The following is a 17,503-nucleotide window of genomic DNA, read 5'->3' as shown; positions in this document are numbered from 1 at the left end:
TATTGGAATGACAAATAATTAATTAACTATGCCATACTTTGTAACTGGAAAAGAATGATTGTTTCATAATGTTTTGTAATTAGGAAAAGGCTAATTATTCTTACTATATTGGAATGACAAATAATTAATTAACTAATTGACTATGCCATACCTTGTAACTGGAAAAGGAATATGATGTTTCATAATGCTTTGTAATTAGGAAAAGGCTAATAATTAATACTATTGAAATGACAAATAATTAATTAACTATGCCATACTTTGTAACTGAAAAAGAATGCGATTATTTAATAATGCTTTGTAACTAGGAAAAGAAGGATACTGATTCTATGTAAAACAATTAATGAACATTTTTCTGTAATACTACGTACTTGGTACAGAAATGTTCAATTACTGGGCTATGAATGCCCCAAACTACTAATGAAGACTGTAATTGTCAGTATTATGTCACTTAATGTCCTTCACCTCATGAGCTAACTACCCTGAATTACTGCAATGTCCATTTGTCCTGTCTATCCTAGTGATCATGGAGCACTATCTTTGGTTTTGCACTAATTCTACGTTGGTGTGCCTTGTAAGAGCGTGGTGTTGACACGACATGCTGTCCACCACCGTGGGCGATGAAGACGTTATTATGGTCCCACTGTTTGGTGTACCTAATGTACTGCCAAAATGAGAACATGAAATGTTACTACGAGAGTTCAGTGTCTTGGCTACACTGGTAAATTCTGATGGGAAAGAAACTTCAAATTGTGTCACTTGGTGTTGTACTTCTGTGGAAAGATATGGACTTTCAGAACAGCTGTGTGCAATCTAAAGTGCTACAACCATGATGCAATCCTTCCCTTTCCTATCCTAATTCTTGTCACATAGTGAAAATCATTTTTTTGCTAACATTATTTATGTTCATGGGTTATACATTTTTTTTTTTTGATTCGCTGAACTCCAGTGCGAGTACACTTATATCACTTGTCGATATGATTTTTGCCATTATGTTTATTTATTGCAAATATGCCTAAGACATTTTTTCGATTTGTTCTCAAGTACAGTATGTGCACTCTTGTCTTTTATATTGTATATACATTTTTTTAATTTATTATTTTATTTTAATGATATGTTCTGAACTACAGTGCATGTGCACTTATGTTGTGTGTTAAAATGTTTTCTACTGAACTTCAGTGCCTGTGCATTTTCAATATGATTTGTACTCATTCTGTATGATCAATACTTCAGTGCGTATGCACTTATGTCATTTGTTACTCATTGTATATACATTTCATCATTTACTGATATGTTCTCAACTGCAGTGCATGTGCACTCATGTCACTTGTCAACATAATTTTTTTTTTTTTTTTTTGCCAGTCTGTTTATTTGTTCTGAATCTGCTAAAGAATTTTTTCAGTGCCTGTGCACTTTATCTGTCAAATAATTTTTATACATTTTTCTGATTTGCTACTATATTTTGTACTCACTTTGTCTTTGTCTGAAATGTTTTGTACTCGGTGCATGTGCACAACATTTAATTTATGTACTAAATTTGAATATTCTGTAAATTGTAAAAATTTCTTGCGATGGCAAGTCCAAATGACTCACCATCGCTGCCAAATTTTTGCCCCCCCAGTGGAGGGTTATGAAACACGTATGTAACATAGCAGCGATGGTGAGGCACGTTAAAATCTTTGACCAGAGAGCCTATAATCGTGGTTAGTCTGCGCTTGACCGCGCGAGTGTTGCAAGCAGTTCAGTTGTAGTTGTCATGTAGTGGAGTACTCTGTCAGTAGTCATTGAGAGCAGTTCTGTAGTAGTCGTCATGCAGAGCAGTCGGTCAGTAGTAGCAGCCCAGTGCGGTTGTGTGATGTAGTCTGTCGGCAACACTGGTCAAGATGCTGAATGAGGTATATTGTTAATTAAGGTAATCATCAGATAATTTAAAGTTCATTTATTGTAATTAATTTCCAACAAGTGCCCCAATAATAATTATGATTTCAAAAGCAATTTTATTGAACTAAATTTCGTTCCACTTCCCTTAAATAAATTTCAGTTAAATTACAAAAAAAAAAGGAATATTATTATTTGCAATGCAGTTCCTCCAAGCTGTGCGCAAGAATAAGAGCAGAAATTTGACTAGCAGTTACAATGAGGTAAGACTTTAATTCTGATTTTTGTACAGGGCCAAAGACCGATATTTCGGTTTAATTGAATTTTCATTATCACTGAGATTTCATTAGCACTGAATTGTTTTTCATTATTTTTGTGGGAGCTTACACCAGAGTCAGATTGCTAATTTTTGTCTAATTGTTTAATTGTCAGTAAATTTCATTACGGGAGGTTACAGCATGCAATGGATAATTGTACGAAGCCGAACTATTTATGCATAAATTATATATTGCTTGCAGCCCACGTTTTCGTTTTAGATTCTACAAGTATTTTCATAGTTATTAACAATTCGCAAGCACAAATTTTCCAGATTATCTCTCTGAGGCTAGGAACCTGCGTGGGGCTAGGAGAAATTATTTCGAACTTTTTAGACTGTTTCAAAAACGTGTTATATAAAAAAGTTTTTTCAAACAATTATTTTCTCCTTTTTACAGCTGTGTGTGCCAATTTTTCAATCAATTTCAAACATTTTGAAGAGATTACAAGAGAGACATGTAAATTTCAAGATTACTTCAGTCGCTGTTCACCTGAGGCAACCAATACATTGCTTTCTCCTATGTTAATCTCAAGATAAGAACTCGAAGCTAAAAATTAGAGAGGATGGGGTTTGATTGGGGACTTACTACCAATCGTTCTTACCACGAAACATTCGGAAGTGGAACAGGAAAAGGGGGAACTAGCAGCGGTACGCAAGTACCCTCCGCCACACACCAGACCGATGTGCGTCGTATCGCTCTTTTTAGAAGCATTAATTGTTGTTCATTATCATGGTGCAAAACACGTTAACTCATCAACTACATTTCAGCTATGCCCTCGAAGTCTTTCGCTCGAGCCACGTCAGATTTCACCCAAAACTGGAGTTTTCGCAAATTTGCAATATTTTTATTGTCAGAAGTTGTTCCTTTCCACCCAAAACTACATCCTTTTGTGCCCATAGCGTTAACTTCAATCGCGATTACTATTTATTCATTAATTTGCTGCATGAACATTATGGTCCGCACTCTAAATACTATAACAGAGCGTACATTCCATTAATGACTCAACTAACAATCATATAATAATAAAATCATTTACAGTTATGGCATTCGGTCACATTTCATTTACACACGTGATTGAGGAGTAAGACGATGATATGAAAAATAATGCTTATACTATTGGCTAATGCTGCCTATTACTATTTAATGCTGAAGATATAAACCATGCAGAAAATTGAAGAAATCTAACTAAAAAATAACAAGAAAAATAAACAATAAAAAATAGGAGCATACGCACAGTTGCTCGTATTTCCCTGATTGGATAGGAAATTAGGCGCGGGAATAATAGTTTCGCATATGAACCAGTGCAAAGGGAATGAGGATAACATCATGGAGCTGAAGGTTTGCATACCAAACTATGTATGACATGGTCTGTCTCCACCAGTTACATATAAGATGAGATGTACAATTAACTTACAAATCTTAGAAGCGAGCAAGCTTTTGAATTTCAAAGTAGAGCCAACTGAAGTTCGCAATCAAGCTAATCAACGTTCTGTCAAGTGAAGACGTTGGAAGCAGACTAATGAAAGGCTGGGAGACACTGTAGCACGTCCTGTCTCGGTCGCCATTATGAGGAGCCCCTCTGTTATGGACGTCTGTGTCGCCCCAGCTGGAGGGAAATTAAAGGGTGCTGCAGTCTCAACAAACTCTCCCCTAATGGAAGATACGCCATATATACTGTCTGCAACGACACATCAAAAAGTGTACTACTCCACCCCTAAAATAACGCAGCTTGTGTGCATCGTAGGTGTATCATTCAAGACCAGATTAAAGCTTGGCAGCTTCTATATTTTTAATTTGTAAAAGGAGAGTAGCGTTTTCTACAAAACTAGAAAGTCAAATTATTTTTCGGTTAGTGGAATAAAGCGAAAACTCATACAAAGCTATACAACTGGTAGAGCTCAGTTGGCATTTACAAACAGAAAATTTTTAAAAAGCAAAATAAATGTGAAAGGAGGTATCAAAATTCGGATTAAATTGTTGGTGAAACATTCATTTTTCGCATTACCGTTCATAAAAGATTCATGAATCTCAGAACACGAGCGCACACATTTTTCACGGATGAATTCCTTGCAAATCACGCAAATAGCAGCCTATCAAAAAACTGATCCTTTCGACAGACTTCAGAATATCATGATTCCTTTGCCCCTCCCCTCTCTCTCTCTCTCTCTCTCTCTCTCTCTCTCTCTCTCTCTCTCTCTCTTTTGGAACCGCTACGTCCTGAGCGGTTTTCCAGGCAATCTGTTTCTTCTTTAGGCTGAGAAGTTTTGTTTACGTCCATAACATATCATTTTGTTTTTTGCTTTGGGTCACGATTGTTTTTACGGGTTCCTTTCCTCCCCCCCCCCCTCCCCCCCCTCAGAAGAGTGATCACAGGTGCCAACTTTCGCATATATCACGATTAATTATGTCAGAGAACAGTCTGCTGTGACACTCAGTAAAGAAAAATAATCAATCTTATTAGTACAACAAATACATTACACGAGATCCTCTCGGGCCTTATTCGAGACCTATTTTTTCTCGTTCAGTGTTTTACTAACAATTCCGCAAATTTAACCCTTTCAGACCCGAAATTTTCTGGGGGAAGGAAAATTTTTCTTTATGTGATAATGCTCTTACGTGATTTTTTAATAATTTTAGATAAAAGACTTATACAAAAATGTCTCCCCCTTTTCAAAACGTACCTTGTACACTTGGCTTAATTTTATAGATTAAAATAAATAATTAAGAAATATTCTATATTGTAATAAATAGTAAAATGATCGTTCAGCAATTACGATGCAAAATAGCAATATTCAGTTATACAGTGGAATAAAGCGAACCAACCACATCCGTGTACACTGCTACATTGACTTGCTGATGTTTCCATAGTGATGCCCTACAGTTGACAGCACTTGCGTATGATGGAAAGGCTGTCGAGGGGCATGAAAGGGGAGCGATTTTTGAGAAGCGAGTGGGGCAGTGTTGCAGTCTATTCCCTATCTGTATATTTAGCAAGCGGTAAAGGAAACCAAAGAAGAATTTGGAGTAGGAATTAAAGTTCAGGGAGAAGAAATAAAAACTTTGAGATTTGCCGATGTCATTGTAATTCTGTCGGAGACAACAAAGGACTTGGAAGACCAGTTGAACGAAATGGACAGTGCCTGTCTTGAAAGTAGGATGTAAGGTAAAAAGGTAACAAAAGTAGTACAGGATAGTGGAACGTAGTCGAATTAAACCAGGTGACGCTCAGGGAATTAGATTAGCAAATTAGACAGTAGATGAGTTTTGCTATTTGGGCAGCAAATAGAGATGATGTAAAATGTAGACTTTCAAAGGCAACAATAGCGTTTCCAAAGAGGACAACTTTGTTAATATCGAATATAGATTTAAGTCTTTAGGAAATCATTTTTGACGGTATTTGTCTGGCTCGTAGCCGTGTATGGAAGTGAAACACTGACGATAAACAGTTTAGATAACAAGAGAATAGAAGATTTGGAAATGTGGTGTTACAGAATAATGCTGCAGATTATATGGGTTGATTACGTAACGAACTAGGAGGTGCTGAATGGAACTGGGGAGGACAGAAATTTGTGGCGCAACCTAACTAGAAGAAGGGATAGCTAAATAGGACATGCTCTGAGGCATCAAGGGTTCAACAATTTAGTATTGGAGGATAGCGTGGAGGGTAAATATCGTAGAGGGAGACCAAGAGATGAATACACTAAGCACATTCAGAAAGATGTTCGAGTAGGTCGCAGTAGGTACTTGGAGATGAAGAACAGAGTAGCATGGAGAGCTGCATCAAAACCTGTCTTTGGAATGAAGACTGCACCAACAACAAGTAATCTCTTATCTTGTTGTCTGAATTGTTTATAGTCCACGTTTCACACGATTACTGGGGCACGCAAGTAACAAAACACATGTGGTGCTTCTAGTATCTTATTTCCTAACCTTATTTCTTCAGCATCGCCCGATGTGAGTACATTCTACTACCCGTATTTTACTCTCTTTGTTGTTCAATTTTCATCCTTCTTTTAACACACCATTCTTTCCGTTCAACTGATATTCCACGTCTTTTGCTATCTCTGACAGAATAACAATACCATCGGCAAAAATAGTTTTTACTTAATTTGCTTGAACTTTATTCCACTTTCCAAATTTCTATTTGCTTCACACGTAAATTGCACTCTAATATGTGATTTCTGTGCTCGACGAGAAAACCCTTCGTTTTATGTTCTCCCACATAACGGCAGACGCCAGCCTGACACGATCACTGTGAGGTGCGCCCATTGTCTCGAGTAACGCGACTCCGGCCAGAGGCCGCAGGAGCGCGGCAAGTACATTCCGCCTCAGTCAGCCGGGTTCTGGCTGATTTCTCCGTATAGCCGCCGCATTGTCTCCTGACACGCACATTCCGGCGCCCGTAACTCGACTGACGCCGAGAGAATGCAGCACTCTCGTCTCTAACGTGGGGGCGTCAGCAGGGACAAAACGACACGCCTGGAAAGAAGGCGCCCTGGAACAACCGCTGTCTATTGTCGCTGCTTACCGCTGGGCGGACACCGTTAACTGCGACACCAGATTCTCCGCAACCCGTGAAGCTGTCGATGGAAGAGCGAACACATACCGGGCCCTGTCCTGACAGTTACCTACTCGCTCCTTATACGGAAAAGTGTATATACAGCTCTTTGCCTGAAAAGTTTTTCTCTTTACTGAAATGATAATTAAATCAAGACCCTAAGCTGTCGACAGCCGTTGATATACATCAACGGGGACAGTTGAAAATGTATGCCCCGACCGGGACTCGAACCCGGGATCTCCTGCTTACATGGCAGACGCTCTATCCATCTGGGCCACCGAGGGCACAGAGGATAATGCGACTGCAGAAACTCATCCCTTGCACGCTCCCCGTGAGACCCACATTCCCAACTCAATGTCCACACACTACAATCGTACTGCCTCTGCCCATTACACTCATTACTCGCGGCAGACAATCTTACCGAGTCCCGTAAGAGCTCGGGCAATGCGTGTGCATCCAGCACAGAAGGAGGTCAATGGTCGGTTAGCCTTAACCATATGAAGATGGTATCGGTGCTTTCGGACATTTTCGGAAGAACAGATGCCATCTTCATACATCTTTTCTTTACGAGGGTCATCAGTCCGATTCTTCTAATGTCTTTCCTCCTCTCGACAAGACAACCTGCAGCACTACCTTGGAAGTTATTCTTTCGAGGTAGTGTTTTACATGAAGAGAAGCGTGCGATGTCGGAAACCGACATTATATACATTGAAGTGCCAAAGAAACTGGTATAGACACGTGTATTCAAATACACAGATATGTAAACAGGCAGAACACGGCGCTGCGGTCGGCTAGCCCTACACACGACAAGTGTCTGGCGCAGTTTTCAGGGCGGTTACTGCTGCTACAATGACAAGTTGTCAAGATTTAAGTGAGTCTGAACGTGGTGTTACAGTCGGCGCACGAGCGATGGGACACAGCACCTCCAAGGTAACGATGAAGTGGGGATTTTCCCCTACGACCATTACACGAGTGTACCGTGAATATCAGGAATCCGGTAAAACAGCGAATCTCCGACATCACTGCGGCCGGGAAAAGATCCTGCAAGAACGGGACCAACGACGACTGAGGAGAATCCTTCAACTTGACAGAGGTGCAACCCTTCCGCAAATTGCTGCAGATTTCAGTGCTCTGCCATAAGCAAGTGTCAGCGTGCGAACCATTCAACGGAACATCATCGATATGGGCTTTTGGAGCCGAAGGCCCACCCGTGTACCCTTGATGACGGCACGACACAAAGCTTTACGCCTCGCCTGGGCCCGTCGGCACAGACGTTGAACTGTTGACGACTATAAACGCGTTGCGTGGACGGACGAGTCTCGTTTCCAATTGTATCGAGGGAGGGACGTGTACGGGTATGGAGACAACGACATGAATCCATGGATCCTGCATGTCAGCAGAGGACTATTCAAGCTGGTGGTGGCTCTGTAATGGCGTCGGGCTGGTGCAGTTGGAGTGATATGGGACCTCTGATGCGTCTAGATACGACTCTGGCAGGTGACACGTACGTAAGCATCCTGTGTCCTCGGCTGCATCCATTCATGTCCATTATGCATTCCGACGGACTTGGGGATTTCCAGCAGGACAATGCGACACCATACACGTCCAGAATTGCTACAGAGTGGCTCCAGAGACACAGTTGTGAGTTTAAACACTTCGGCTGGCCACCAAACTCTGCGGGGGCATATCTGGGATGCCTTGCAACGTGCTATTCAGAAGAGATCTCGACTCCCTCGCACTCTTAATGATTTATACACAGTCATTCAGGATTCATCGTGTCAATTCCCTCCAGCACTACTTGAGACATTAGTCGAGTGCATGCAACGTCGTGTTGCGGCACCTCTGCGTGCTCGTGGGGCCCTACATGAGATTAGGCACGTGAACCAGTTTCTTTGGCTCTTCTTCTAAGAGTGAAGTTTGGAAGGTGGGAGATGAGATACTGGCGGAAGTAAAGTGGAAGAGGTCGAGGTGACCGTTCGCGTTATGCGGGAAATTCGTCTTCGAGTCCCGGTCCGACAGAAACTTTCGTGTGTCACTAATAAAATGTGCAGCTGTCATCAGAACGTATTCGCAGTTTTCGAATCCATATCGTATTTTGTGAACGAACATAATTGAATTCTCGAGTTAACAGACTGCCCCACGTCCATCTTATGAGTCTCAAGAAAAACGCACCAAAACACTTTTGTTTGTTCAGCGCAGTTAGCATAGATGAAAACCGGTTTGCTAGAACATCAACATTAGAAAACTAGTTACTATGAAATTTCCAATCAGTGGCTGCTTTAGCAAAATAAGTACTCAACTATTATGTATTAGTGCAGGGTCTTCAGTTGTATGCCTCAGCAGGTTATCAGGGAATGGACTTGCTCACTATCATCATGAGCCGGCCAGAGTGGCCGTGCGGTTCTAGACGCTACAGTCTGGAGCTGAGCGACCGCTACGGTTGCAGGTTCGAATCCTGCCTCTGGCATGGATGTGTGTGATGTCCTTAGGTTAGTTAGGTTTAATTAGTTCTAAGTTCTAGGCGACTGATGACCTCAGAAGTTAAGTTGCGTAGTGCTCAGAGCCATTTGAACCATTTGAACTATCATCATGAAATGCAATGTAGATTGGATACGGGAAAGTTAACCTCAATCTACCCCGCCTAGCCTTTACATATGACTTTATCTTGTTATCCAACCACGTAGAGGAGACTAATAGGCAACCACTGAGCCTCTATGGCACAGCAGCTAAATCCATGGAGTCAAGTATTTAGAGAGTGGATGGCAACTAAGAGTGAGAATTGGCATAAATACCAGATGTGCCGAATTGGAGATGGTGTACCACCCGGCAAGAGCATTTACGACTCTGAGTACCTTTCCAAAAACCTTCAACATTACAACTCAGTAGTAAGACCCTGCATGTTTTCCCCCTCGGAATAGCTCTTAATGAACATTAAGGATCAAGACAGGAAACTGGAGGTCAAGGAACGGAAAATCGTTAGGAGAATACCGCGGCCAATAAGAGAAGATTGCACTACTGGATCAGGCACAATAATAAGTTGTACCATCTACAAGAAGACATAACCGCAGCTGTGAAGTAAAAGCTACTGATCGTCAATGGACATCTGGCCCGAATGAACCGCTGCAGACTCACGAACAGTATCTTCAACACGAAAGGTGGACGGAAAACATCCAAGAAAAAATAGATAACCACGGTAAAATGGGACCTGGAACAACATCCATTTTCATTATAAACCATACAGGACCAGTCAAAATTCCGGCATATTACTCTACGGAGCGTATTTCTTGTGTCACTACCACCTAAAGGGGCACAGGAACAATGTGGACAGAGGAGACGAAGCTTGGCCACGGCCAAAAAATGGAAGCTTTCTGGGATAAGAAGAGACAGAAGACTCTTGCAAAGAGATGAGCCCCGTCGTCCGAAGTAGGTTACAAGGAAAAGAAGAAGAAGAAGAAGAAGAAGAAGAAAAGCAGCTGGACTTTTCAGGAAAATTGTACCATGTCCCAATTACACATTTCCGTGACAAGCGTTTTTGATGGAAACGCCTTATACGGACAGCACTTCCAAACATTTACCAAAACACAGCATTTAGTTCGTTACCAGAACAGAAGTTGCTGCTTTGCTCGTCATCTTCAGTGATTTATCTCTCATCCTCGTCGTTAACTCCATCCTCTGATGTAAGATACATCTAGAGGGCGTGACGCGTAGTGGCCATCTAACAAGGGAACCTCCCCATCGCACCCCCCTCAGATTTAGTTATAAGTTGGCACAGTGGATAGGCCTTGAAAAACTAAACACAGATCAATCGCGGAAACAGGAAGAAGTTGTGTGGAACTATGAAAAAAGTAAGCAAAATATACAAACTGAGTAGTCCATCTGCAAGATAGGCAACATCAAGGACCGTGTGAGGTTAGGAGAGCCTTGGTCCCGTGGTTAGCGTGAGCCGCTGTGAAACGAGAGGTCCTTGGTTCAAGTCTTCCCTCGAGTGAAAATTTTACTTTCTTTATTTTCGCAAAGTTATGATTTGTCCGTTCGTTCACTGACGTCGCTGTTCACTGTAATAAGCTTAGCGCCTGTGTTTTGAGACCGCACCGCAAAACCGTGCGATTGTTATTGAAGTCGCGAGCTATATTTGCTGGATTCATATTGCCCACGGAATACATCTCACGTATTTAATGCACTCTCGTCCAAAGTAGCGAACAGTCAACTGCCAGCCAGGGAGCCTCGTTAGCAGGAATACACTCTCTTCCGTGCGCTGTAGTCGACTGACGTCGTGTGTTTCGATGTTTGTTTAGGAGTGGCGTCCCCATACTACGGCGCAGTGACCTCGCATCGGACGGACGGACGGACAGATAATAATTGTCTGAAAATAAAAACTTAAACTTTTCAGTCGATGGACGACTTGAACCAAGGACCTCTCGTTCCGCAGCCGCTCACGCTAACCACGGGACCACGGCGCTCTAGAACTCACATTGTCCTTGATGTTACCTATGTTTGGCATTGATTACTGAGTTTGTATATTTTGCTTATTTTTTCATAGTTCCACACAACTTCTTCCTGTTTTCTCGATTGATCAGGATTCAGTTTTTCAAGGCCTATACACTGTGCCAACTTCTAACTAAATCTGAGGGGGATGCGATGGGAGGTTCCTTTGTAAGAAAGAAGTTCCTTGGGGCAATTTATCTCCTGCGGCCTCTTCCTTCCATATGCGCAGCTTATCAGCATTTCTCAGTATTTATCTTCACTAGCAAGTTGGTTACGAATTTTAAAACTTTCATTTGTTAGATAGGTGCCAGTTTTGGAATGTGGTGAGACATTAAAAATTTATTAAAGTATTACTGTAGGCCTGTTTGTTAATGTGCTGCACTTTTGTTTCACAGAAAAAATAGTAAATTACACCTTTAAACACGAAGTGATATGCTGAAAATACCCTCGTATATCGTATCGCGCCGCACAATTTTTATCTTAAAACTTGGAAAGCGCAAATGTGTAACACACTGTTGTGTTCTTACTTACTTTCTATAAACGTGAAAATCTAAATAAGAATCCGTCTCGTTCAATAGTGGACGGACATTATGCACCCTATAAATAAAGAAAGAGATCTCACTTCTGAGAACAACACAAATCTGTCAATAGATGACGAGAAAATAAGCAATGCAGAACAGGGTGTTTTTCATTCTGACTCATGTGTCTCGGCTACAGCAAACAATGCGTTACTCAAAATTTGACATGTCTCCTTTGTTACTCGAGCATCCATATGCTGCTCCACAGTGGCTGGTTGGTGATAGCCAATGTGGGTGTGGGATGTGAGTGAAGTCGTCACCATTGCATCGTGGTAGTCATTAGAAAAAATACCGAGAGTGTTCTATAACGTTCACCAACTTTCGCAAATATTCTGGAATGTTAACGACTGTTGTAGAATTGTACGCGTAAACGTAAGATATCGAATTGACCGGCATTCCGGCAAAATCCTCTCACCCGATGAGTTGAGTAACGTAGTTAAGATAGAGGTATAGGGCACCGAAAAAATGTCTTCTTACAGAGAGAAGCTACGTAAAGAACGGGTGTGTGAGCGAATAGTTTTATCAGCAAAAAATTACGCAGTTCTACAGAAATGTGTAACTCCACTGAAAAGATGATGAATCGAGATGAAAGCGTAAACTTCCCATCAGAATTTCTAAATTCACTCAATATTCCCGAAGGAGAAAAGAATGGTAATTCAGCATTGGTATGACGAATTCCGTTCATTTCAGTTAACATTCAGCTTTAGAAGGCTCCAGTTTCCGATAACATTAGCACACTACGACTACCAATAAAACACAAGGCAAACACAGCAGAGTCGGGGGATGAATTTCAGATAATCTTGTGTCTTGCACGGTCAGGTATACGTAGCGTGTTCGTAGCGTGGACAACGACAGACCTGATTCGCCTTTGCACTCGAAAACAAAACACCATTAGATTTTTTTTTCCTTTCGGACTTTGTGGAGGACGAAGCCTACCAGAACTCGGTGTGGTACCTTCAGGTACTCAGAACTCGCTTCAGAGCACCAACTGCGCACGTCAATGAGGGAATGCTTGCCAGGACTTGGGAAGAACTGAAATATCGCTTAGATATCCTGCGTGCGACAGATGGCACAAGCTCTGAACCCAGCTAAACGGCTGCTAAAAATTTAGGTGTGTGTGTGAGTGTGTGTGTGTGTGTGTGTGTGTGTGTGTGTGTGTGTGTGTGTGTGTGTGTGTTAGAGAGCGAGAGAGAGAGAGAGAGAGAGAGAGAGAGAGAGAGAGAGAGAGAGAACATCATCATGCCCGAAAATCTGCACATTTCTACCTGCAACAATTTCTGAAATGTACGTGATCGAAGTTGTACAATTTTGGAACAAATGGTTCAAATGGCTCTGAGGACTACGGGACTTAGCATCTGAGGTCGTCCGTCCCCTAGAACTTAGAACTACTGAAACCTAACTAACCTAAGGGCATCACACACATCCATGCCCGAGGCAGGATTCAAACCTGAGACGCGGTTCCGGACTGAAGCGCCTAGAACCGCTCAGCCACACCGGTCGGCTAATTTTGAAACATCCTATACTGTGAATAAGTTAGGTACTACACAAATGCACTTTTTTCCAGTTCAGAAAACAGCCGGAAAAAGAGGATCAAGTAACTTAGTGTATTGTTGTTTCCAGCACGATGTATAATGTGCGAGATACCTTTCTGATCGACAAATCACCACCGCCCCGCCCCCCCCCCCCCCTCCCCTCCTCCTTTAAAAGAAAAAAAGGGAAACCATTTGGCAGGTTCGAGTAGGTTTCTCTCTCTGAGGATTCGAGGGTTCCACACAAATTTAGTTACTTTTGTTGACAATTCAGCCACCCCGGGAGTCGAAAAACTCGACGATTTTTGCCTGTTACGGACACTGATAATGCGTCAAGGTATGGACCCCGATAATGTTTTCATGTTAAATTTAAAACTAGATAACAAAAATGATTAAAGAAATATTTCTTTCGTGTGATATAATCAAAAATTAACAGTTTTCTGATGTTTTTCCCTTTTACTTGCACTGTTAAACCTTGCTTCTTGCCAAATTTATGATTCTAGGTAAACTGAAAGTAGCCTACACGTTTTAATGAGTGATTTTGCGAGTACGAAAATATATGTAATAAATGCTCGTATCTTTAGCATCGACTTAGATGTTTAAAATGTTTACACCACCAGGGTCCGTACACCTTAGTTGTTGTTGTGGTCTTCAGTGCAGAGACTGGTTTGATGCAGCTCTCAATGCTACTCTATCCTGTGCAAGCTTCTTCATCTCCCAGTAACTACTGCAGCCTACATCCTTCTGAATCTGCTTAGTGTATTGATCTCTTGGCATCCCTCTACGATTTTTACCCTCCACGCTGCCCTCCAATACTAAATTGTTGATCCCTTGATGCCTCAGAACATGTCCTACCAACCGATCCCTTCTTCTAGTCAAGTTGTGCCACAAACTCCTCCCCAGTTCTATTCAATACCTCCTCATTAGTTATGTGATCTACTCATCTAATCTTCAGCATTCTTCTGTAGCACCACATTTCGAAAGCTTCTATTCTCTTCTTGTCCGAACTATTTATCGTCCATGTTTCACTTAGTATGTGATATAAATTTCAACTTGGCACGCCTACCCGTTCCTGAGAAAAAGGCATCTTTACAGACGGACGGACAGAGAGACACATGTGTGATACAGTTACAAATTAACAGTTTTCTCCACTACGTACACTTTCTTGCTGCCAAATTTCATGATTCTAGGCAAACAGTCAGTATCCTATAGATTTTGATCAATGAGCTTGCGAGTAATGAAAGATGTGACATAAATGGCAGTGTCTTTTGACTGATTGACTTTTGAAGTTTAAATTTTTATACCACCAACGGTCCACATACCTTAATATGTCGTATAAGTTTCAACTTGGTAAACCTACTAGTTCCTGAGAAAAAGGCTTTTTAACAGATGGATAGACAGACGGACATCAAATGGCACAGAAATATTTTTCTCGTGTCATATAATTTCAAATTAACACTGTTCAGATATTTGTCTTTATTGTATTGTGGAACCTCCCTACTTGCCAAATTCCATGTTTATAGATCAACAGCAAGTACCCTACAGGTTTTGATGAGCGAGTTTTCGAGTATCAAAACATGTGACATAAATGGCCGTATCTTTTGATTTCAGTGACTTAGATGCGTTTTAGACATCCACTAGACCGTAAGCCTTAGTACGTGATACAAATTTAAACTTGATACACCTGTCCGTTCCCGAGCAACAGGGGTTTTACCAGTCGAACAGACAGACAGGCGGGCGGACAAGAAAGTGATCCTGTAAGAGATCCATTTTTACCGATCGAGCTAAAGAACCATAAAAACAAATGCTGTTACCGCTGGCATCCCACCGTCTACCTCCCCCCCCCCCCCCCCCCCCCTTCACCACCGCAAGCGTGTGTGGCGAGGGAAAGAAAGCAGTTTCACAGAGAGCGGCTATCGTAGTGTGTGAGAAATTGCGGATCACCAGTAGATGGAGGTGGGTGACCAGCGTTCCCCCTATGTTCGCGCACGACGCACTCCTGTGTGTATTCCTGGAACTGGGCCGGCGCGTAAACAAACCCACGCTGGAGTCGGGTGTATACACAGCCGTCAGAGCCAGCCTGTTCGCTGTACTATACAGAGCCGGTACATCACCGCAGTTTGGTTTGCAGGCAGAGTTCGGCTGCCCGTACAGCACCAAAAGTGTCTGCAAGCAAAATGTTTATAGTGCAGGCGTGTGCAGTGCAGGGAGCGGAAAGTGATCTACGACTCTTACAGCAACCAGACTGCAGTTACAAGTGTAAGAACACATGAAAACGGTAGTTGCGAAGAGAGTAAGATAGATCTGTCAGTCACTGTGCACACCGAGAAAATGAGATACTGTAATATTTCTGGCTTTGCAGCCATCATATTCAGACACAAGAAGCTCTTCTTACATTTGAAAAGGCAGCAGTGGGAAGACGACGTAATGTGGTGTGAGGTACTGATAACAGATGGCTGGTTCGGTACGGGAATCGCGAGAAAGACCGCTTAAATTCTGTTATTAATATGTTGTTGTTGTCTTCAGTCCTGAGACTGGTTTGATGCAGCTCTCCATGCTACTCTATCCTGTGAAAGCTCCTTTATCTCCCAGTACCTACTGCAACCTACATCTTTCTGAATCTGCTTAGTGTATTCATCTCTTGGTCTCCCTCAACGATTTTTACCCTCCACGCTGCCCTCCAATACTAAATTGGTGATCCCTTGATGCCTCAGAACATGTCCTACCAACCGATCCCTTCTTCTGGTCAAGTTGTGCCACAAACTTCTCTTCTCCCCAATCCTATTCAATACTTCCTCATTAGTTATGTGATCTACCCATCTAATCTTCAGCATTCTTCTGTAGCACCACATTTCAAAAGCTTCTATTCTCTTCTTGTCCAAACTATTTACCGTCCATGTTTCACTTCCATACATGGCTACACTCCATACAAATACTTTCAGAAATGACTTCCTGACACTTAAATCTATACTCGATGTTAACAAATTTCTCTTCTTCAGAAACGCTTTCCTTGCCATTGCCAGTCTACATTTTATGTCCTCTCTACTTCGACCATCATCAGTTATTTTGCTCCCCAAATAGCAAAACTCCTTTACTACTTTAAGTGTCTCATTTCCTAATCTAATACCCTCAGCATCACTCGACTTAATTCGACTACATTCCATTATCCTCGTTTTGCTTTTGTTGATGTTCATCTTATATCCTCCCTTCAAGGCACCATCCATTCCGTTCAACTGCTCTTCCAAGTCCTTTGCTGTCTCCGACAGAATTACAATGTCATCGGCGAACCTCAAAGTTTTTATTTCTTCTCCATGGATTTTAATACCTACTCCGAATTTTTCTTTTGTTTCCTTTACTGCTTGCTCAATATACAGATTGAATAACATTGGGGAGAGGTTGCAACCCTGTCTCACTCCCTTCCCAACCGCTGCTTCCCTCTCATGCCCCTCGACTCTTATAACTGCCATCTGGTTTCTGTACAAATTGTAAATAGCCTTTCGCTCCCTGTATTTTACCCCTGCCACCTTTAGAATTTGAAAGAGAGTATTCCAGTCAACATTGTCAAAAGCTTTCTCTAAGTCTACAAATGCTAGAAACGTAGGTTTGCCTTTCCTTAATCTTTCTTCTAAGATAAGTCGTAAGATCAGTATTGCCTCACGTGTTCCAGTATTTCTACGGAATCCAAACTGATCTTCCCCGAGGTCGGCTTCTACTAGTTTTTCCATTCGTCTGTAAAGAATTCGTGTTAGTATTTTGCAGCTGTGGCTTATTAAACTGATTGTTCGGTAATTTTCACATCTGTCAACACCTGCTTTCTTTGGTATTGGAATGATTATATTCTTCTTGAAGTCTGAGGGTATTTCGCCTGTTTCATACATCTTGCTCACCAGATGGTAGAGTTTTGTCAGGACTGGCTCTCCCAAGGCCGTCAGTAATTCTACTGGAATGTTGTCTACTCCGGGGGCCTTGTTTCGACTCAGGTCTTTCAGTGCTCTGTCAAACTCTTCACGCAGTATCGTATCTCCCATTTCATCTTCATCTACATCCTCTTCCATTTCCATAATATTGTCCTCAAGTACATCACCCTTGTATAGACCCTCTATATACTGCTTCCACCTTTCTGCTTTCCCTTCTTTGCTTAGAACTGGGTTTCCATCTGAG

The 17,503-nt window shown here is 41.8% G+C and overlaps 1 protein-coding gene and 1 non-coding gene across 2 annotated transcripts in view; both read right to left on the bottom strand.

The window, feature by feature from the left end:
- Window positions 1-17,503, bottom strand: part of LOC126106533 (uncharacterized) — a 439,607-nt gene that overhangs the window by 372,457 nt on the left and 49,647 nt on the right. The window lies entirely within an intron of this gene.
- Trnat-ugu (transfer RNA threonine (anticodon UGU)) lies at window positions 6,961-7,035 on the bottom strand. Its single transcript has one exon. It is a non-coding gene; the product is annotated as a tRNA-Thr (tRNA).

The sequence above is a fragment of the Schistocerca cancellata genome, chromosome 10 (assembly GCF_023864275.1).
Source record: "Schistocerca cancellata isolate TAMUIC-IGC-003103 chromosome 10, iqSchCanc2.1, whole genome shotgun sequence".
Taxonomy (NCBI): domain Eukaryota; kingdom Metazoa; phylum Arthropoda; class Insecta; order Orthoptera; family Acrididae; genus Schistocerca; species Schistocerca cancellata.
Note: the sequence above shows the minus strand (reverse complement) of the source record. Positions and strands in the feature narration are given on the sequence as shown.